This window comes from Rhinopithecus roxellana, chromosome 8 (assembly GCF_007565055.1).
Source record: "Rhinopithecus roxellana isolate Shanxi Qingling chromosome 8, ASM756505v1, whole genome shotgun sequence".
Classification (NCBI taxonomy): domain Eukaryota; kingdom Metazoa; phylum Chordata; class Mammalia; order Primates; family Cercopithecidae; genus Rhinopithecus; species Rhinopithecus roxellana.
The window spans coordinates 47,926,123-47,945,786 of record NC_044556.1 but is presented as its reverse complement, the minus strand read 5'-3'; the positions used below and the strand labels follow the sequence as shown (position 1 = coordinate 47,945,786).

At 43.6% G+C, this 19,664-nt stretch overlaps 1 long non-coding RNA gene and 2 other non-coding genes across 3 annotated transcripts; 1 reads left to right on the top strand and 2 right to left on the bottom strand.

Annotated features, from left to right (window-relative positions):
* Window positions 1–6,773: 6,773 nt before the first annotated feature.
* On the bottom strand, window positions 6,774–6,845 carry TRNAH-GUG. The gene has a single exon. It is a non-coding gene; the product is annotated as a tRNA-His (tRNA).
* A 384-nt stretch (window positions 6,846–7,229) lies between these two features.
* On the top strand, window positions 7,230–19,664 carry LOC115899284. Its single transcript, XR_004059030.1, has 3 exons — window positions 7,230–7,576; window positions 13,717–13,975; window positions 18,960–19,664. It is a non-coding gene; the product is annotated as an uncharacterized LOC115899284 (long non-coding RNA).
* On the bottom strand, window positions 13,119–13,191 carry TRNAE-CUC. Its single transcript has one exon. It is a non-coding gene; the product is annotated as a tRNA-Glu (tRNA).

Below are 19,664 nucleotides of genomic sequence, written 5' to 3'. Positions count from 1 at the left end.
AGGGGGCAGAACCTTAGCTACTGAACTGTAGCCTGGGGTATGAGGTGACAACCATTGCTCTTTTAGTTTGTTTGGCCACCAAAGGTGGCCTTGTTAGATAAATAAAGCCCCTCAGGTAGTCAAAACTTATTTTCTTGATGGCTGCTTTCCCCCTCCCCACCCGGCTCTCCCTCTTTTTAAGTTTGTTTGTTTGTTTGTTTATTTATTTATTTATTTATTTTCTCTAGGGATTTATCCAATTCAGAGGCCTTTTCCCCATAATTTGGAAGTTTCCTTTGGATTTGATCAAGTCAGATAGAACTGGTCAAACCCAATGGGGAAAAAAGTAAACAACAACAAAACCAGAAACAAACAAATAAAAAAAAAACAGTTAAGAAAAGTAATGATCACACAATTTATATGATTGCTGAGCACTGTAATGGTAAGAAGAAATTATGACCAGTTGCTTGGTAATCTTAACTTTAGTCATTTAAGAGAATTCCCAAGACAAAACAGATTCTGTTACTTACCTAGGAATGGGGCCCAGGTTGAAGACTGCTCTGCACCATCCTAGAAGCAGGAAAAATTCAAACTCTCCTTCCCTGTTAGAAGTGAACTGAAACTCCAGAAAGTAACTGCCTGCTGTCCATCATCACGGAAGCAGAACAACTTGTCTTCATTGTTGGAAGCAAGTAAAACTCCAGAAAATGAGTTGTATGGCAAAACAACAAAACAAAAAAACAAAAAACAAAAACAGAAAAACCCAAACAACAACAACAAAAAAAAGCACCTTAGATCTCAACCATATTTTGGGAAATCAGGGTTTCTCTGGAGGGGGTGGATCTCTGAGGCCTCAGTAAATTGTCCTGTTGATTTGAGCAATAAAGATAGCTCAAGCTGGTTCCAAGCACCGATAGGAGATTTGTCAAAGGTCAGGGCACTTCCACTCATAATTCCTTCATAGTTATCAATTGTAAACCAAAAAGTATGTACGACAGGTCTGAATTGATTTAGAAAGCTTATTTTGGACTCTTACTCATAGGTAATTGTAGTCTTCATAGAGGTATAGCAACTAGGTGCAAATTGTAGGGACCTGGCAATAATTTTGTTATAACAGAGATTAAATAATTTGTCTAAGCAATAGCTTGGCAACTTTGGGAGCCAAGTTGTAATCCTGGAAAGATTAATGCTTGGCCTGTGATGTAACAACCACTCCCCAGCTTGTCTTTTAACTTGGGAAGTAAGTTCTAGTGTGTTTCTGTAGTGTGGAACTTTTAGAAATAATATTCTTGTCACATTTGACAACACCCGTGGCTGATCTAGACAAAATATCATCCAGCTACTGTTTAGCCCTGATTTGCATATGAGGCTTTCGGCTGGTCATCTGGTAACTTTTCACTTGGCAGTGGGGATGAAGTAACTGAAACTCCGGAAAGAAGAGTTACTAGATATCTCAAAAGTGATGAAGATATTAGAAGCCCTGGCCTAGAGGTCCAAGGAAGAGCAAGGTTTGTGGGTAATAATCTGTATAAATCTGATAGAAAGCTATAAGGAGAACTTTTAGGAGTTTGAGATGGGTGAAGGTTAGAGCCTAGATTAATCAAGGACCTATGGCTTCTAACACCATCAGTTGCCTGTACTCAGCCACCTTCAGCAGTGCTATCTGGCTCTAGTGAGCAATAGCATTCCAGGAGAGGAGAGAAGTCTGCACAAAGACCTGGTGTTTGTGTCCCCCCATCTAGACAGACAGACATAGTAGCATGCAGGGACAACGCAAAAGAGAAGAGTAGGCAGAGACAATGTGAATCTGTTCACCACATATTGTAAATGCATTTAAAAATATTGTTAGCTCATATTTGCAGGTAGCACTAATTATTAAGTTGTTGGACTTAGGACTTTATTTGTGACTCTCACCATCTCCAAAACCAGCAATGAAGGGTTTCTTTTTCATTGAATCACTAACATGTTTTGGATCTCTCTGACTTCCTAGTTCACTGACCTCTGACCTCTAGACCCAGACTTAAAAGCCATGTTATTACATTAGTCAACATTTATAATCTCCCCATTTTAAGGTTAATTTAGTTGTATCTGCAAAATCCCTTTGCCAATGTAACATAATTATGTAGTTAGCAACCATAAGAAAGCTGAAATGAGTTTTAAACCAACCCAATTGTCCCATAGAACTGATGTTTACGGTTTCTTTTGAATAAACATAGAAATTGACCCTTTCAGTCTTGAAATTTGAGAAAGTTACATTTGTGTTATCTGAGTTCTTTCTCAGGAAACCAACCATCAGGCCTTCCAGATAGTATCAAAGAACTGAAATTTACCAGAGTACCACATCTGGACAATGAGATGTCAGACCCCTTATTCCATCATAATTGCCTAAGTGACCACATGCTTCCTGTTAACGAATTCCTCTTTTTACCTCTCCGTAATTCCTGTTTTCCTAAGTGTAGTTCTGTTTCTTCCCTGCTATCTAAACCCTGAATTTTCATTGATCAGGAAGATGGATTTGAGACTGATCCCCCATCTCCTAAGTTGCAGTATCTGATGAAAGCCTTCTTCCCTGGCAATACTAGTTGGCTCAGTGATTGGCTTTCTCTGCAGTGAGCAGCAAGACTTAAATCAAACTTCTGGTGTTTCAGTAACAACTATCCTGATACCAGACAAAATAAACAAGAGACTTTAAGCCAAAAAAAGTTACCAAAGACAATGAGGAATATTTTGTAATGATAAAAGGGTCAATCCATCAGGAAGAGAGTACAATTATAAATTCATATGCATCTAACAGAGCCTCAAAACACAGGAAGCAAAAACTGAGAGAATTGAAGGGAGAAATAGACAATTTAACAACAGTAGATGGAGACTTTAATACCACAACTTTCAATAATGGATAGAGCAACTACGCAGAAGATCAATAAATAAAAGATTTAAACAACATAACCTACCAGACATCTATAGAATACTCCACTCAACAAAAACAGAATATACTTCCTCTCAAGTACACGTGGGATGTTCTAATGAATAGACCATATGCTAGCCCTTAACATAAATCTTAATAAATTTAAAAGGACTGAAATCATATAGCTTCTGATATATCTTATAAATTAATACTATCACACACTATAGTTTCAGGTTAGCATGTAGGGTATGCAGTTTGTCGGTCCTGCTTCCTTCTGTTTGTCATGAATGTGGAGGTGACCATGGTTACACATGTGTAGGCCAGTAGCTCAGGAAAGTCAGGCAGCTGAAGGGAAAGGACAGATATTCCATAAGAGTCTCCCTATGTCAGTCTCACAAAACCAGGGAGGAATTGACACATAGGAAGTGAAGAGGTACATCAGGGGATCACTTCTCTTCTGTCTATGCCTGTCTTTAAAACCTTAGTTTCTATCCCACTAAACCCCATTGCACAGGAATGCTGTTGATCACCACCAACCACCACAGACTCATGACCTTGATTTTTACCATGATCTGTCTGAGAATATATCCTCAGGCCAATGACTTTGGCTCAATGCAAACCATTAGTGTTCCATAAAAACTGCTTCAAACATATAGTTACAGTTTATAAGTCATTCCAAATTAGGTGGCCACTACATGTATTTAAAGAGATATACATACATTATTTCAGTGATTGTGATAAATTGGAAAGGAAGCTTGTGAAGTTAGAATGAAAATCATAAGTGTCAAGCACAAAATATGTATATAGAGATTATAACACAAAGCAACCCACACATAGAAGAGGAGAGTGGGGTTAGAGTTATGAATATCAAACTTGTCCTTAAGTTAAGTGAAAATCCAACATGGGCCAGGTGTGGTGGCTTACGCCCGTAATTCCAATACTTTGGGAGGCCAAGGTGTGAGAATAACTTGGGCCCAGGAGTTTGAGACCAGCCTGGGCAACATAGTGAGATCCCATACACACACACACACACACACACACACACACACACAAAATAGCTGAGGGTGGTGATATGTGCCTGTAGTCCCAGTTATTCAGGAGGCTGAGGCAGGAGGATCCCTTGAGCCTGGGAGTTTGAGGTTGCAGTGAGCTGTGATCACGCCATTGCACTGCAGGTTGAGCAGCAGAGCTAGACCCTGTCCATTAAAATCAAAAACAAAAACAAAAAAAATGCGTCCCCAGTGGGGGAAAAGATGCCAATATAACATTGGTTTGCAGCAAGAAGTATACTAAGACATTGACCAAAACCCTTTTATTATTTATTTTGCTTTTATTTTTTGAGACAGGGTCTCACTTTGTCATCCAGAATGGAGCGCAGTGGCATGATCTTGGTTCACTGCAGCAAAAAACACCTGGACCCAAGCGATCCTCCCACATCAGTCTCCTGAATAGCTGGGACTACAGACATGCAGCACTATGCCTAGCTAACTTTTTTTTTTTTTGAGGCGGAGTCTCACTCTGTTGCCCAGGATGGAGTTCAGTAGCACTATCTCTGCTCACTGCAAGCTCTGCCTCCAGGGTTCACGCCGTTCTCCTGCCTCAGCCTCCCAAGTAGCTGGGACTACAGGCACCCACCACCACACTCGGCTACTTTTTTGGATTTTTAGTAAAGATGAGGTTGCACCGTGTCAGGCAAGATGGTCCCGATCTCCTGACCTCATAATCCGCCCGCGTCGGCCTCCCAAAGTGCTGGGATTACAGGCATGAGCCACCATGCCCGTCCCTATGCGCGGCTAATTTTTAAAATTTTTTTGTAGAGGCAAGGTTTCGCCCTGCTGCCCAGGTTGGTCTCAAACTCCTGAGCTCAAGGAATCCAACCACCTTGGTCTCCCAAAGTGGTGGGATTACAGGTGTGAACCACTGCACCTGGCCTCTAAATCCATATAGATCAATTATTCACACACTGAGCAGAATATTCAGAATTTTTTTCTTATAATATAAATGATGTGGAAAACTGGAGAACCAAAGAAGAATGTCAAGACTATCAAAAAGTGTTAAATTTTTCATTAAGAAGAGAATGACTTCATGACAGTCCTTAAGACAAAGATAGAACTTGGGGAAATATGTATTCCTTGATGTTTTCTATGCATTTGCAATAATAAACAATGAATTCATTATTGCAATGAATTTATTATCTGCCCAGGCTGGTCGTGAACTGCTCAAGTGATCCACCTGCTTTAGCCTCCCAAAGTGCTGGGATTACAGATGTGAGCCACTGTGCCTGGCCTGAGAGTTCTTAGTTTCAATCAGTAAAAGGGATAGAGTATAGTGGATTACTTCATCTTGATGAGCATAAGAACTCACCTTCATTTCTGGAAGATATTTTCACTGGCTGTAGGATTCTAGTTGACAGTTTTTGTTTTTAAAAAGTGTTTGAAAAGTGATATTCCACTGTCTTCTGGCTTACTTTGTTTCCAACAAGAAGTCTGCCATAATTCTTATTTTTCTTCTTCTGTACATAATATGTCATTTTTCCTCTGGCTGCTTTTGAGATTTTCTATTTATCACTGGTTTGAAGCAGTTTAAGATAAGACCTTGTATAGTTTTATCTTTTACATATTGTTTTACTTTATTTATTTTCTTGCATCTGCATGTTTATAGCTCTCATCAAATTTGAATAATGACATATATACATCTTATATATGGCATATACATTATATTTAGCATACATATATCAAATATATATAATGTATATTCTATTCTTTCTCTAGTCTCTCCTTCAAAGACTCCAGTTATATTTGTATTAGCTGCTTTGAAATTTTACCACAGCTGACTAATGGCCTGTTCATTTTTATTGTATCTTTTTTTTCTCTCTGTTTCTTTCTATTCCCATGTCTTGGAATTGATTAATCTTTCTTTAGCAGCATCTAATCTGCTGTTAATCCTATCAACTGTATTTGAATCTCAGACTGTATTTTTCATGTAAATTTAATTTATGTCTTTTTTAAGGTCTTCTATGTAACTCCTCATCATTTCATATTTTCCCCCAGCTTTTTTATTTTGTTTTATTCTATTTTTTGGGATAAAGTCTCGCTCTGTTGCCCAGGCTGAAATGCAGTGGTGAGATTTCAGCTCACTGCAACCTTCACCTCCTGGGTTTAAGTGATTCTGGTGCCTCAGCCTCCTGAGTAGCAGAGATTACAGGCATGTGTCTCCACACCCAGCTAATTTTCATATTTTTCAGAGACAGGGTTTCACCACATTGGCCAGGCTGGTCTCGAACTCCTGACCTCAGGTGACCCACCACGTTGGCAGAGTGGAGGTGGAAAGACTCCTGGCACAAGATTGTCTTTCCCCACACTTTCCTGTTGGCATACAAACTTGGCCACAGGCTCAGAGACAAGCCACTGTAGGCCACAACAAAGAGTTTCGAGTTTAAAGTCATTAAAAGCTTGTTGTCGTTTCATGTGTAACAGCCCCAGTGACTGGAAAACAGGTTCTGATCACACCATTGCCTTCGTGTAAGCCACAACCAACACGGCTGACTGGTTTATTTGCTCTGTGAGGCTCAGAGACAGGAGGGTGCATGTCCAGGGTTTCCCTTGGACTCCTCCCCAGGTTGGTGAGCTGTGAGGTCTCTTTTCCTTCCCCTGACCTGCCCCTAGTGACCGGAAAAACGGTTCTGAGCACACCATTGCCTCCGTGTAAGCCACCAACAGGACTGACTGGGTTATTTGCTGTGTGAGTCTCAGAAACAGGACAGAGCACGCCCAGGGCTTCCCTTGGATTCCTCGCCAGGTTAGTGAGCTGTGAAGTCTCTTTTCCTTCCCCTGACGCACCTGGATGCGGGGAGCAAAACGGTACAGCCAACGGCCTGGACAAACGACGCTGCCGTGACTCGGATTCGAACCGAGGTTGCTGCGGCCACAACGCAGAGTACTAACCACTATACGATCACGGCGAGCTACAGGCCAAGCGGCGATGTCTGGTCTTGCTCTAGTGATTTTGATGTTAATAGATTTCGATTATTGGGCGGATTTCTTCCCAGACAGCCACAGTGGGCTCGCGCTTTTCTTTCTTTCTTGCCGGCTCTGCTTTTCCCTCCCTTCCTCCCAATCCTCATAGGCGACGAGAACAATTCTCATCTCCTCCACTCCAGCCTGGGCCTCCCTGCACCAGCCTCTCTCGGGAGGTTTCTCTGTCCTCGTCCGCACCTCCTCTGCTTCTCTCCCGCTTCTTCGTATTTCTACTTTCCACCCTTCCTCTCTCCCGCCCCACCGACGGAAGCCAAGGTGAGAGAGGGGAGCGCAAGCAACGTAGAGTTAGATGAAGGCGGAGCCAAGAACGGGAAGAGCCATCACTAGAGCCCACGGGGCGTTCTGCTTGCTTCCCTTCGGACCCACGCTGCTCAGGCCCAGGGAGTCGCCGAGCCGGGAGTTTGCTGGGATGCTGGGTCTGATGCCTGCGAGGGGCAGGACGTGGCGAAGGCCATTCCGCTGCCCTTCCAGCTTCAGAATCACCCAATGCACGGGTTTCAACCGTAGCCGGCAAGATGCGCCTCTCCGGTTTTGCTAGGCTTTGAAGCCTGCACAATTGTACTACAAAAGGCGATGGCTCCACCTAACGTTGGATGGGCGCTTGCTCTGCGTGGTGATACCAGAGCGCCAGTCTACTGTTCCTGTGTCGTAGTCGGTTAGTGTGCTTGCTTCCAAGTCTGGAGGTGGGTGGTTCGAGCCCGTTCTATGGAACGTTTCTTGCATTTTAAAAATGCTTAAACCGCTGGCAACTTTCTTCTGTCCAGCACATGCTCTCATGGAAAGACAGAGCGATACCAAGTGTCGCAGTCGGTTAGTGTGCTTGCTTCCAAGTCTGGAGGTGGGTGGTTCGAGCCCGTTCTATGGAACGTTTCTTGCATTTTAAAAATGCTTAAACCGCTGGCAACTTTCTTCTGTCCAGCACATGCTCTCATGGAAAGGCAGAGTGAGACCAACTTTACCCTCCTCTCCTCCGTGTCTCGCGTACATGAGGACATAAATCAAGGTTCGCTAGGATTCTGGGATCTCTCTCTCGCTTTCTCTCTCTCTCTCTCTCTCTCTCTCTCTCTCTCTCTCTCTCTCTCTCTCTCTCTCTCTCTCTCTCTTTCTCTCTCTCTCTATCTCGACGGAGTCTCGCTCCGTTGCCAGGCTGGGGCGCAGTGGCGCGATCTCGGCTCACTGCAACCTCCGACTCTCTACTTCAAGCAATTCTCCTGCCTCAGCCTCCGGAGTAGCTGGTCTTATAGGTACGCGCCACCACGCCCAGCTAATTTTTGTATTTTTAGTAGAGACAGGGATTCACCATGTTGGCCAGGGTGGTCTCTATCTCCAGACCTCGTGATCCGCCCGCCTCAGCCTCCCAAAGTGCTGGGATTACAGGCGTGAACCACCGCCCCTGGCGCGCTCTCTCTCTCTCTCTCTCTTTTAAAACTGTCATCCATTTAGCCCTTTCCATACGCTTTTGAGGTTACATTGGTTCTGTGATTTTACTATTACATATAATGTTCTAGTCATTCTTGTACGGGCATTTTCAGCCACTGGTGTAAGTATTTCTATAGATAGAGGTGAAGATGTAGGAAGAGCAATTACTCTATCATAGTGTTCACACGGTTTTTATATCATTCCATTCTCTCTCTGTTGGCTAATTAGCATAACTCTTTCTTTTGTTATTTTAGTAATTGCCTTAGGGCTTAGAGCAAACCTTTTTAACTGATCACAGTCAACCTTCAAGTGATATTACACCTTGCCTTCTGGCCTTGACGCTGTTGCTGACATGCATTTTGCTTTTATGCATGTTATAAACCCCACAGCCCATTGTTAGTGCTTTTGTCTAAATGGCCAATTTTTTACAAAAGAAATTTACAAAATAAAAAAAAATACCTAGGATAGTTACCCATTTCTGGTGTTCTTCATTTCCTCGTGTAGATCTGGATTTTCATCTGGTATTGGATTCCTTCTGCCTGGAGGGCTCCTTTGATGTTTCTTGTAGTGTGGGTCAGCTGGTAGTGAATTCGTTCAGCTTTTGTACATCTCTAAATGTCCTTATTTCACTTCCACTTTTGAGAATTTATTTTTTCTGGCATAGTATTCTAGGCTAACTTCCCCTGCCCTCAGTACCTTAAAGATGTTGCTTCTCTGCTGGCGTGCATTGCTGCTCCTGGTAGAGGCCGGCAAGAGCAGAAAGGAAGCTGATGCAATCCTCATCTTTGTTCCTGTGTATGTACAATGTCTTTTTCTTCTGGCCTGATTTGAGCAATGTTATTTTGATGTCTCTAGGAGTGGTTTTCTTCATGTTTCTTGTGCTTTGGTTTCCTCAGCTCCTTGGATCACTGGATTTGTAATTTTTGTTGTGATTGAGAAGTTTTCAGCTATTGTTTCTTCAGACATTGGCCGGGCACAGTGGCTCACACCTTCTGGAGGCTAAGTCAGGAAGTATTGAGTGAGGCCTGAAATTCAAGACCAGCCTGGTCAATGTACTGAGACCCCATTCCTAATAAAAATAACAAAGAAAGAAAATAAATGTTTCCTTTCCTCCCTGCTCCTTCTCAGGGACTCCTGGCTCAGGTTGCAGTGAGCCAAGATTACACCACTGAAGTCCAACTTGGGTTACAGGGTGAGACCCTGTTTCTCATGGAAGGAAGGAAGGAAGGAAGGAAGGAAGGAAGGAAGGAAGGAAGGAAGGAGGGAGGGAGGGAGGGAGGGAGGGAGGGAGGGAGGGAGGGAGGTGGCTCATAATTTAGACCTCTTAAGTCTGCCCTACAGTTCACCGATAATCATTTCATTTTTAAAAATTCTCTTTGTCTGTGAGTTTCATTTTGCATATTTTCAATTATTCATGGTTCTATGTTCCCTGATCATTTCTTCTGCAACGTCTAATCTGCTGTTAATCCCATCCAGCAAATTTATCATCTCTAATATTGTGGTTGTGGCGTGATATCGGCTCACTGCAACCTCTGCCTCCCAGGTTCAAGTGATTCTCCTGCTTCAGCCTCCCAAGTAGCTGGAACTGCAGGCATGTGCCACCACACCTGGCTAATTTTTTGTATTTTGAGTAGAGACGGGGGTTTCACTGTGTTAGCCAGGATCGTCTTCATCTCCTGACTTTGTGATCCACCTGACTCAGACTCCCAAATTGCTGGGATTATAGTCGTGAGCCACCGCACCCGGCCCCTCCCTCCCTCCCTCCCTCCTTTCCTTCCTTCCTTCCTTCCTTCCTTCCTTCCTTGCTTCCTTCCTTCCTTCCTTCCTTCCTTCCTTCCTTCCCTCCCTCCCTCCCTCCCTCCTTCCTTCCTTCCTTCCTTGCTTTCATGAGACAGGGTCTCACCCTGTAGCCGAAGCTGGACTTCAGTGGTGTATTCTTGGCTCACTGCAACCTCTGCCTCCCAGGCTCAAACGATCCTCCCACTGCAACCTCCTGAGTAGCTGGGACTACAGGCACACACCACCATGCCTGGATAATTATTTGAATTTTTTTGGTAGAGATGAGGTTTCATCATGTTGCCCAGTCTGGTCTGAAACTCCTGCACTCAAGGGATCAGCCCACCTCGGCCTCCCAAACTGCTGGGATTACAGGCACCTGTTTGTTTGCAGAGAGGAGCAGTGGGCAGATTTCAGGTAGGAGAGTAAATCGGGCATCTGTTACTCCAACATTGCCAGGAGCCGAAGGCATCTCTTTACGTGTTCTTAGTTTGACTTCAATGGGAGGTGTGCCAATTTATCTTCCAATGTATTTTTCCAACTCAGTGAGAGAGCCTTTTCCTTCATGCTCTTGCCAGCACAGCAAAGTTTCCATATATTAGTCTGATGTACCAGTGAGGGGGTAGTGTCCTGCCTAACTTACCTAAGCAGGAGGCACAGCAGAAAGACATGGTGGACACTGACTGCCCAGAGATACTCTCTGGCACGTGTTCCACAGCTAAACCTCCAAGATGTTTAGAAAGTCTTCCAATAATTGTAATTGTTTTCTCTGGTGATCTACCTAACTGAATCCAGAGAAAACTGGCTGGAGGGACTCTGAACTGCTTCCTGTCAAGAGGCTTATCAAATAGGAGAGGAAAGAATGGCTCCTTCTAGACATTTGTTCCTCTTCTCTTTTCTTTATGAATTGCATTCTGCTTTTGTTGAAGGCAAATGATCTACAGACTGTTCTCCCTCCTAGACAAGGGTGAATTAGCATGCTAATAACTACCTCTGTGTTATTCCTTCCTTGATGGTGTTTGTTTTGTTTTGTTTTGTTTTTCTGTAAAACTCATCTCACTGGAGACAAATCTCTGGAGCCATAGGATCCTGCACCTGACCATGGTTCTTATGCAGACCTGGATTCTTGGAGTTATTGGCTCCCTTTGCCTTGGTTCTTTTGTTGACTCTCTTCAGCAAAACTGAACTCTGACTTTTACACCCTAAATCTGGCTCTTGGACATACAGGTCCTTTTGCTTCCCGACTCCTCCTCGACCCAGCCCTGCCTTTCCAACCTCTCCATCTGTGTCTGTGTGCCTGTGTCTGTCTGTCTGTCTGTCTCTCATACTCCAGGCTGCTGCCAGTATTACCCATTTTCTTCTCCTCCTCTTCAATGTTCAGGGCTTATCTTCCTCTTTGCCTACAGAGTCCCACAGGCTGAGGGGGTATCCCCTTACAGAAAGGGGAGCTCATTCCAGAAGGTGCCCTCTAGACTTGGAATAAACTTTACAAAGAACACCCAAGTTTGAAAAGCTTTTTCTATCTTCCCATTACCCGAATTATTCAAAGGACTAAAAGTGGGAAGTCCAGTAGAATTCTTGATGTCTCTCAGAAACCTGCATTGGAACGCCTTCATTCACCGAGCATTGGGTGCTCACAAGGTGTGAAGCCTTGCTCTAGGTGAGTAGCTGCATGGTGAGCAAGTCCTGCCCCACCGAGCCCACATCTGGAGGCATCAAGAAGGGACTGGGCAATGGGAACACACTGGCTGGTGTCCTCCCCACAAGCATTTCCCCATTCGGGCACAGGGAATGCAAGCGGTGAGCATGACAAATAAAGCATAGCAAAGGATAGGGAAGTGGGTGACTTCAGACCAGTAGGCTACAGTGGTCAGGTGCAGTGGGGTCACTTCTGATAGGGGGAAGCGCAAGAGGCGGTGTGGGCCGGGGAGAATGTCATGGATCTGTCATTCCTGCATCTTGCCCCTACTCACACAACCTGGTGGCAACTCGGAAACAAACGACTTCTGCCCTCCGTGTCATCACGCCCTCAGGCATCTAAAACCTGTGCAATGGGACAAAGAAGAGGATGCGCAGCCTGGGGATGGGGGCATTTAATAATAGACAGGTGTCTGAGGCAGATGTCCTCAGATTTCCAGGCACCACATGCCTCTTTGTGGAGCAATCAGGGCAGTCATCGGCAAAAAACTAAAGACTCATCCTGTTCCATCCAGAGGCGTAGTTAACCTTGTAACTGTTCTTTTCTGACCTTCATTCTTCCATGTCCAGATATATGGGGGTCTTTTTTGCCCATCTGCTTCAAGTTAGATGATGAAAATCCTGCCTGAAGGCTTAAGGGTTTGTTAGAAAAATAAATGTTGTTTACAAAAGGTGCATCTTAGGCAAAAGCTCAGTTCTGGAGCTCCAGAACCTATCTATCCCAAGCCCAATACACACTTCCTTTCTCTCCCTCCCTCCTCCTCACACCTGCCTTCGCTGATTCTTCAGGCTGCACATCTCTGAGAAGATGACAATCCCTAGCAGAAGAACAAGAGAACCTTGGACTCTTCTCTCCATAAAGCTGTAGACGTGAGCAGATAGCCTCATTCCATGGCGGTGTGACTCTGAAGTCACTCACGTTTTCTGTGCCTCCATTTCTGCATTGTAAAATGGGCCCAATAGGAATGTGTTTCCAAATGGGTTGTTCTGTTTAAATAAGACACAGCAGTAAAACATTGAAGCCATGCCCAAATGCATAGTAAATACTCCAAGAGCATTAGCCATTATTACTATCATTATCATCGGTGGCCTCATGGTGGCTATTATCATTATCTACATCCATCTTTGAAATAATTGCATATCTTTTTATGGTATGGAGGGATTGCAACATATAACATTTCCTAAGTGACGAACATTTATTATTACAAATACTGCTGCTGGGAACATATTTCTGCGTTTTAATCATCACCTGTGGGTTTCTCTATCAAATCTTCACACACAATTTGGAGATGTTGCAAAACATGTTCCCTGACCGGGAATCGAACCCGGGCCTGCGGCGGTGAGAGCGCCAAATCCTAGCCACTAGACCACCAGGGAAGAGGACAGACACAATAACCTCTTTGTCAGACGGGAAAAGAGAAGGTAAAGATTAACTTTCTAAGAGGAGGAAAGCCCAACTGAAAGTGGTTCTCTGTGACCTAAGGGGGCTGCAGGCCCGCAGGGCTCCAAGCAGTCGCTGACCAGCTGCTCAACACCTCTCACCTCTGACAGCCTGGCCGCTGCTTTGGGCTGTATTGAGGCCAGGCCACAAGGAAACTGAAGGGTGTTTCATTCTAGCCTAGCTGTAGCACGGTGTGAGGCAGAGCCAAGTACTTGCTGTCTTTCTGAGCCTCAGTTTCCTTGCCACCAAAGTGCGGGCTTGGCTCTCAGCGGGTGATGCGCGGAGTCCTTCTGATTCCTGATCTCTGAACTGGCTCAAGGGACTCTACCGATAAAGACACGTGTAGGGGTCCCCTTTTGCCCCCAACTAGCTCTACTAGTAGAGCATGAAACTCTGAATTGAGGGGTCTTTGGCTCGAGCTCCAGGTGCAGATTTAGGTTCGTTTTCTTTTGTTCCGCCAGGCAATTCAACCGGTTCCGCAACTGTGCTCGGGGCGCGAGGAAGCCAAGTGGGCTTCACAGGACAGACCTCCTTGGTTTCAGAGATATTGTAGCTGTCAACTTGAAACGTTCAGAAAGAAGATTTCAGCGATAGATGAGAAGACTGGAAATTTCTGGATCTAAAGCTAACATGACGTCCACCTCATCCGGCGCCCTCGTCTCGGATCCAACTCACCGCGGGCAAACCATGCCTGGTTCCTAGTGCTTAGCGTGGTTTCAGGTAGTAATGGAACTCCTCCCGTGCTGCTTCTTATCAAAGATGCAGCTAAGTTCCCCCATCCCACCCCTCAGCTCCACTCCCCTCTCTGGAAAGGAAGGAAGGAAGGAAGGAAGGAAGGAAGGAAGGAAGGAAGGAAGGAAGGAAGGAAGGAAGGAAGGGAGGGAGGGAGGGAGGGAGGGAGGGAGGGAGGGAGGGTCATTTTGAAAACCACCTTTCCTGTGCGAGGCGAACCTGCTGTCCCTACTCTACCTAAACCAGCCGAGCATCGCCCCTTGAGGACATATCCACGAAAATCTTGGGCGCCGCTTTGGGCAACTGCATATTGCTGCCTATGACAGATAAAATTCGACTGCATCTCCACATTTCCGCGCCTCCAGCAAATTGCTGGCAAAAGGGAAGCACCTGGGATCCCTCAGGCAAGAAGACTGCAGGTTGCGATAGCGCCGGGCTGAGGGTTTCCCGCCTGCTCCCGAAATGAAGACCTTGGAGACCTATAACCGGGCTCCGGGATCCGGATTCTTTCCGCGGGGTATCCAGTTCCAAAACTAAGCGCCGGTGTGCGGGATTCGCCCGACTGCTTCTCCTGGAAGCTGCAGCAGTTGGCGGGTTTTGAGCGTCGGAGTCCCGGGCGCGCAGGAGTGTGGACGCCACCCCTCCAGGGCTGTGGACTCCGCCTTGGGGCCTTATCCCTGGCGCCGGGCATCAGGGCTCTTGGAGTTGAAAGGGTACCGACCTTTCTGGTCCTCCCAGGAGCCATAGGACCCTCGCTACCTGCCCTTCATCCAAGCCAAGGGGCCTCATCCCCGTGCTCTTTCCTCGCCAGCCCTCCACTCAGGGTGTCAACAGAGGTAGGTCAGGTGAGAAACCTGGATTTCTACACACACCTGGCTATAATGAGATGGCGCCACTCCCCTTCCCCTGCAGAAGCAGACTGAGAAAAAGGTAGTTAAAACGGAAGGTTTCGATAAAATCAAGAGTCTGATAACATGTCCAAAAGTCCAAGTTTCAGTTGAAAATCATTCATTACACCAAGAACCAGGAAAATTTTATTCTGAATGAAAATAGACAGCAAATACACACTGGCAATAAGATGAGAGAGGTGTTGGGATTGTCTGACAAAGATTTTAAAGCAAGCAAGCCTGATGAAAATGATTTTGTAGTTACGAGCACATTTGAAACAAATGGTCAAAAAGAAAGTCTTAGCAAATAAATACAAGACTTAAAGGAGGAACAAATGGAAGTTTTAGAAGTGGAAAATACAGCCACCAAAATAAAAAGTCCGGCACATAGGCTCAATAGCAGAATGGATGGTGCAGAGCAAAGAAATCCATCCACTGCAGATGAAAAATTAGAAATTACACAATTTTAACAAGGGAAAAATAGACTGGGTGAGAAAGTGAACTGAACCTCAGGGACCTGTGAAACTGCCTTGAATGGTCTCACTTTCATGTTGTTATCTATGTCTGGAAGGGGAAGAGGAAGAGGACAAGGCTGAAAACATAAAGAAGTAAATGGCTGAAAGCTTCCCAGAGTTGGCAAGAGACATTAACCTACAGGTTCAAGAAGCTGTGAGAACCTGAAATGGGATAAAAAACTGAAAGAGGTCTATGGCAAGACATGTGAAAAAATAAAATGTAGGAAATGAAAGACAAAGAAAATATCTTGAAAGCAATAGAGAAAGGTGACACCTTACCTAGAAAGGAAAAACAATTCCGGTGATGATGGATTTCTCATCAGAAACCACGGAGGCAGAAAGAAGTTGCCCAGTGCTTTTCAAGCTGTGAAAGAAAACAATTGTCAGCTCAGACTCCTCTCTCCAGCAGAAACATCTTTCAGGGATTAAGGGGAAGATCAAAACAGTTTCTGATTAAGAAAAGCTAAGGGAATCTCTGACCAGCAGTTCTACCTTAAAAAAAAGGCTAAAGGGAGTTCTCTAGACAGAAAGGAAATGATTAAAGAAGAAACACTGGGACATCAGAAAGAAAACTAAAAAAAAAAAAAAAAGTAAGCAATATAGGACGTCCTTCTTCCTTGAGTTTTCTAAACTATGATTGACAGCTTCAGAATAAAATCATGGCATCATTCAATGTGGTTCTAACTCTCCGTAAAGAAAATGTTTGAAACAACAATAAACTGGGAGGGTAAAGAGACCTGAAAGGGAGGTAACTCGTCTATCATTCACTCAAACTGGTACAACAATGACACCAGTATACTGTGTGGTAAGAGGGCTATGCAAACAGATATACTCAAAAACACTATGGATAAGGTAAAATACCATTCTCAAAGATGTTCAAGTCACCACAGGAAGGTAAGGAAAAGAAAGCATATCCAGAAAACGACACCAGAGAGAACAAACAGAAAAGAAAAAAATATAATGGCAGACTTAAGCCCTACCATATCAATCATCATATTAAATATCAATGGCCTAAGTACACCAATTACAAGACACAGATTGGCAGAGTAGGTTAATGGACATGACCCAACTACATCCTGGCTACATAGAGACTACCTTCAAATATGATGATACAGGAAACTTGAAATCAAAAGGATGGAAAAAGATTTATCATGCAAACCTTAGACAAAGGAAAGCAAGGCTGGCTATATTAATGCCAGATATTGTATATTTCAGAACAAAGACACTAATCAGAGACAGAGAGGAACATTATATAAGGAGGAAACAACCAATCCACCAACTCCTCCCCTGACAAAAGTCATAAATGTCTATGCAACAACTGAAAATACTGAACAGAGAACTAGACAAATCCATAAATATAGCTATATGCTTCAACATCCCCCTTTCTTAACAATTTATACAACAACCAGACAGAAAATCAACAAGAATATAGAAGAACCCAAGAGCATGATAAACCAGCGGGGCTTAAATTGACAATTTTAGAACACCCAACCATACCAGAATACACATTGTTATGGGATGCATTGTGCCTAGCCCCCCCAAATTCATATGTTGAAATCAGCACATTAGTAGCAACTAGTGATATACTAATTAAAATCACAATGAGAAATTGCTCCATACCTATCAGGATGACCAAAAGAAAAGCATAACCAAATCAAGTTCTGTCAAGGATTCAGAGAAAGCTGGATCACTCATACATTGCTGGTGGGAATGTAAAAGGTTACAGCCCACTCTGGAGAATGTCTGTATAGTTTTTACTTTTAAAACTATATGTACAACTACCATACCACCTAGGAATTGCATTCCCTGCGTTTATCACAGAGAAATGGAAACTTAAGTTCACACAAAATCCATGTAGTTAAAGTTTATAGCAGCCTTGTTTTTAATAGCCAAAACTGGGGGGAAAATGTATAGACGAGTTTCATGAGGAGAATGGCTGAACAAACTGGTATATACCCATAGCATTGAATAGTCCACAATATTTTTTTTAAAAACAACAAACTATTGACACCCACAATAACCTGGATGAATCTCCACAGAATTCTGTTGAGTGGACAAAGGGTAATCCCAAAGGTGACATGTAGGATTCCATTTATGCAACATTCTTGAAAGGAATAAATTATATGAATAATTTATCCATATAAATAGGGGAATAGATTACAAGTTGCCAGGGGTTAAGGAGGGAAGGAGGAACAGCACTGAAGAGACAGGGTCGTGGTTATAAAAAGGCAACATGATGAATCCTGGTGTTGATGGAAATGTTCTGTACCTTACTTGTATCAATGTCAACCTCCTGGTACTGTGGCATTTGCAATACATCTGCTATATTTGCAAATATTACCATTTTGGAAATATTACCAAGACATTACCATTCGAGGAAACTGAGTAAAGGGTACAAGGACCTCTCTTTTTCTCTCTGAGTTCCTAAGATTGTATGTGAATTATTAAAACATAAAAATTAACTTAAAAACCTAAGTATATTTCTCCTTGACTAATCATGCCTTTGCTTAAAAACATTAAGGCAAAAATATTTTTCCCAATACCCTTAATTTTCCTGAAGACAGTTTTAACAAAAGCTGTTCTTAGCACTTTTCCTAAAAATTTAAGACTTCTAGGAATCCTTACTGTTCTTCTTTGAGGACCCTCCAGGGTTTTATTTTATTTATTTATTTATTTTACACCTTTCAAAAGAATAAAGACAAAAACTGGGAACTGGCCTATAATACTATATTAGTCTTAGTTCTCCAGAGAAAGAAAATGAGTAGGATACACACACACACGTGCACACACACACACACACACACAGAGAGAGAGAGAGAGAGAGAGAGAAGCAGAGAAGCCCAAGTTCTACTTTGAGTAAGCTCTAGACCTAGGAGAGTCAAACATAGTTCAAGACCAAGTCCAAGGCTTAAGGCAGAAGACTGACATCCCAGCTCAAAGACAGTGGAGCCGAAAAACTTCTTTCTTAACCCTTCATCCTATTCAAGCCGTCTATGGGTTGGATGAGGCCCACTCACACTCAGGAGGGCAATCTGCTTCACTCAGTTTACTGATTCAAATGTCAATCTCTTCCAGAAACACCCTCAGAGACACAGTGAGAAATCATGTCTAACCAAATATCTGGGCACTCCCTGGCCCAGTCAAATTGACACAAAAATTAACTTTCACAAATACTCTCAATAGAAGTGACTAACAAATGTAGCATCATGTTCTGCTTGTTTATCCCATGACAATTAATATATTCCAGCATAACATTGGCTTCCATTCCCTTACTGTAGCAACACGTAGGAGTTTCATTTAACGTGAGGATAATTTTGACCTATGGAGTCTCTCCCTACCCGTACCTACCATTGCCACTTGTGGATTGTCATTTTGCCATGACTTCCTTATACATAATGTCAATAAGCTGTATACTTTGCTAATGTAGGTTTGAATTTCATCCTGGCTGCATAAGTCACTTTTCGTCTTGACAAAGCCTAGAAATATTTTTGTTTGTCTCCTGAATATTGGTAACGCATACCTATTGTGGGGCCCACTCTCAATCTCATGGTTTTCTTTATTTTCATTCAGATCTCAATAGATATGCCTGGGTTACTTGTGAACGTCACTGAAAATGGCCCGTGGCCTTGTCCTTCTATCAGAGTCCAGTAAAATCCTGGCCATGGAATGGAGGGATGAAAAGTGAGAACCACCAAACTCAGCAAACAAAGACTCAGTTTAAACCTCTGTGCTAAGAGATGATCAGACTCTATCATGGCTTCTAATAGCATAAGACCATGTCCCGTGAATTACCCTAGGCTCCCATGACAATGCCTACCTAAGAAAACTCAAGGCTGCCAGGGGAACTTACTTTAATTCTAGCCAATACCTGCTGATGATGGTAGGTTCTTTCTTATAACACTTACTAAGAAGGGAATCCTTCCTCCATCCCTTTAAGATATGTGTGTATCTCCTAGGAATTCCAGTGTGTCTTTCCACAGAATTTGAAAGCCATTCCTTTGAGGTGTCGTCCTCAGGAACGACTGAATCTCTGTCTCCGGGTCTCTGTGGGAGGTTAGAATCCTAATGTCTAATATTGCCAGCTGGCAGACACAGCTATCCTGATGAGGCAGAAGCTTACAATGACCAACATTTTGTAATGTTTCACTTGTGCCCTGCCCCCTGCCCTATCCCCTGCCTCACTCTCCAATTAGAATGCCATCGGCTCTCCACAAATGCGATGGAGCTCAGCCCCTTCTGCTTTGGTCAGTAGTTACTGAATAAAATCTGTTTTCA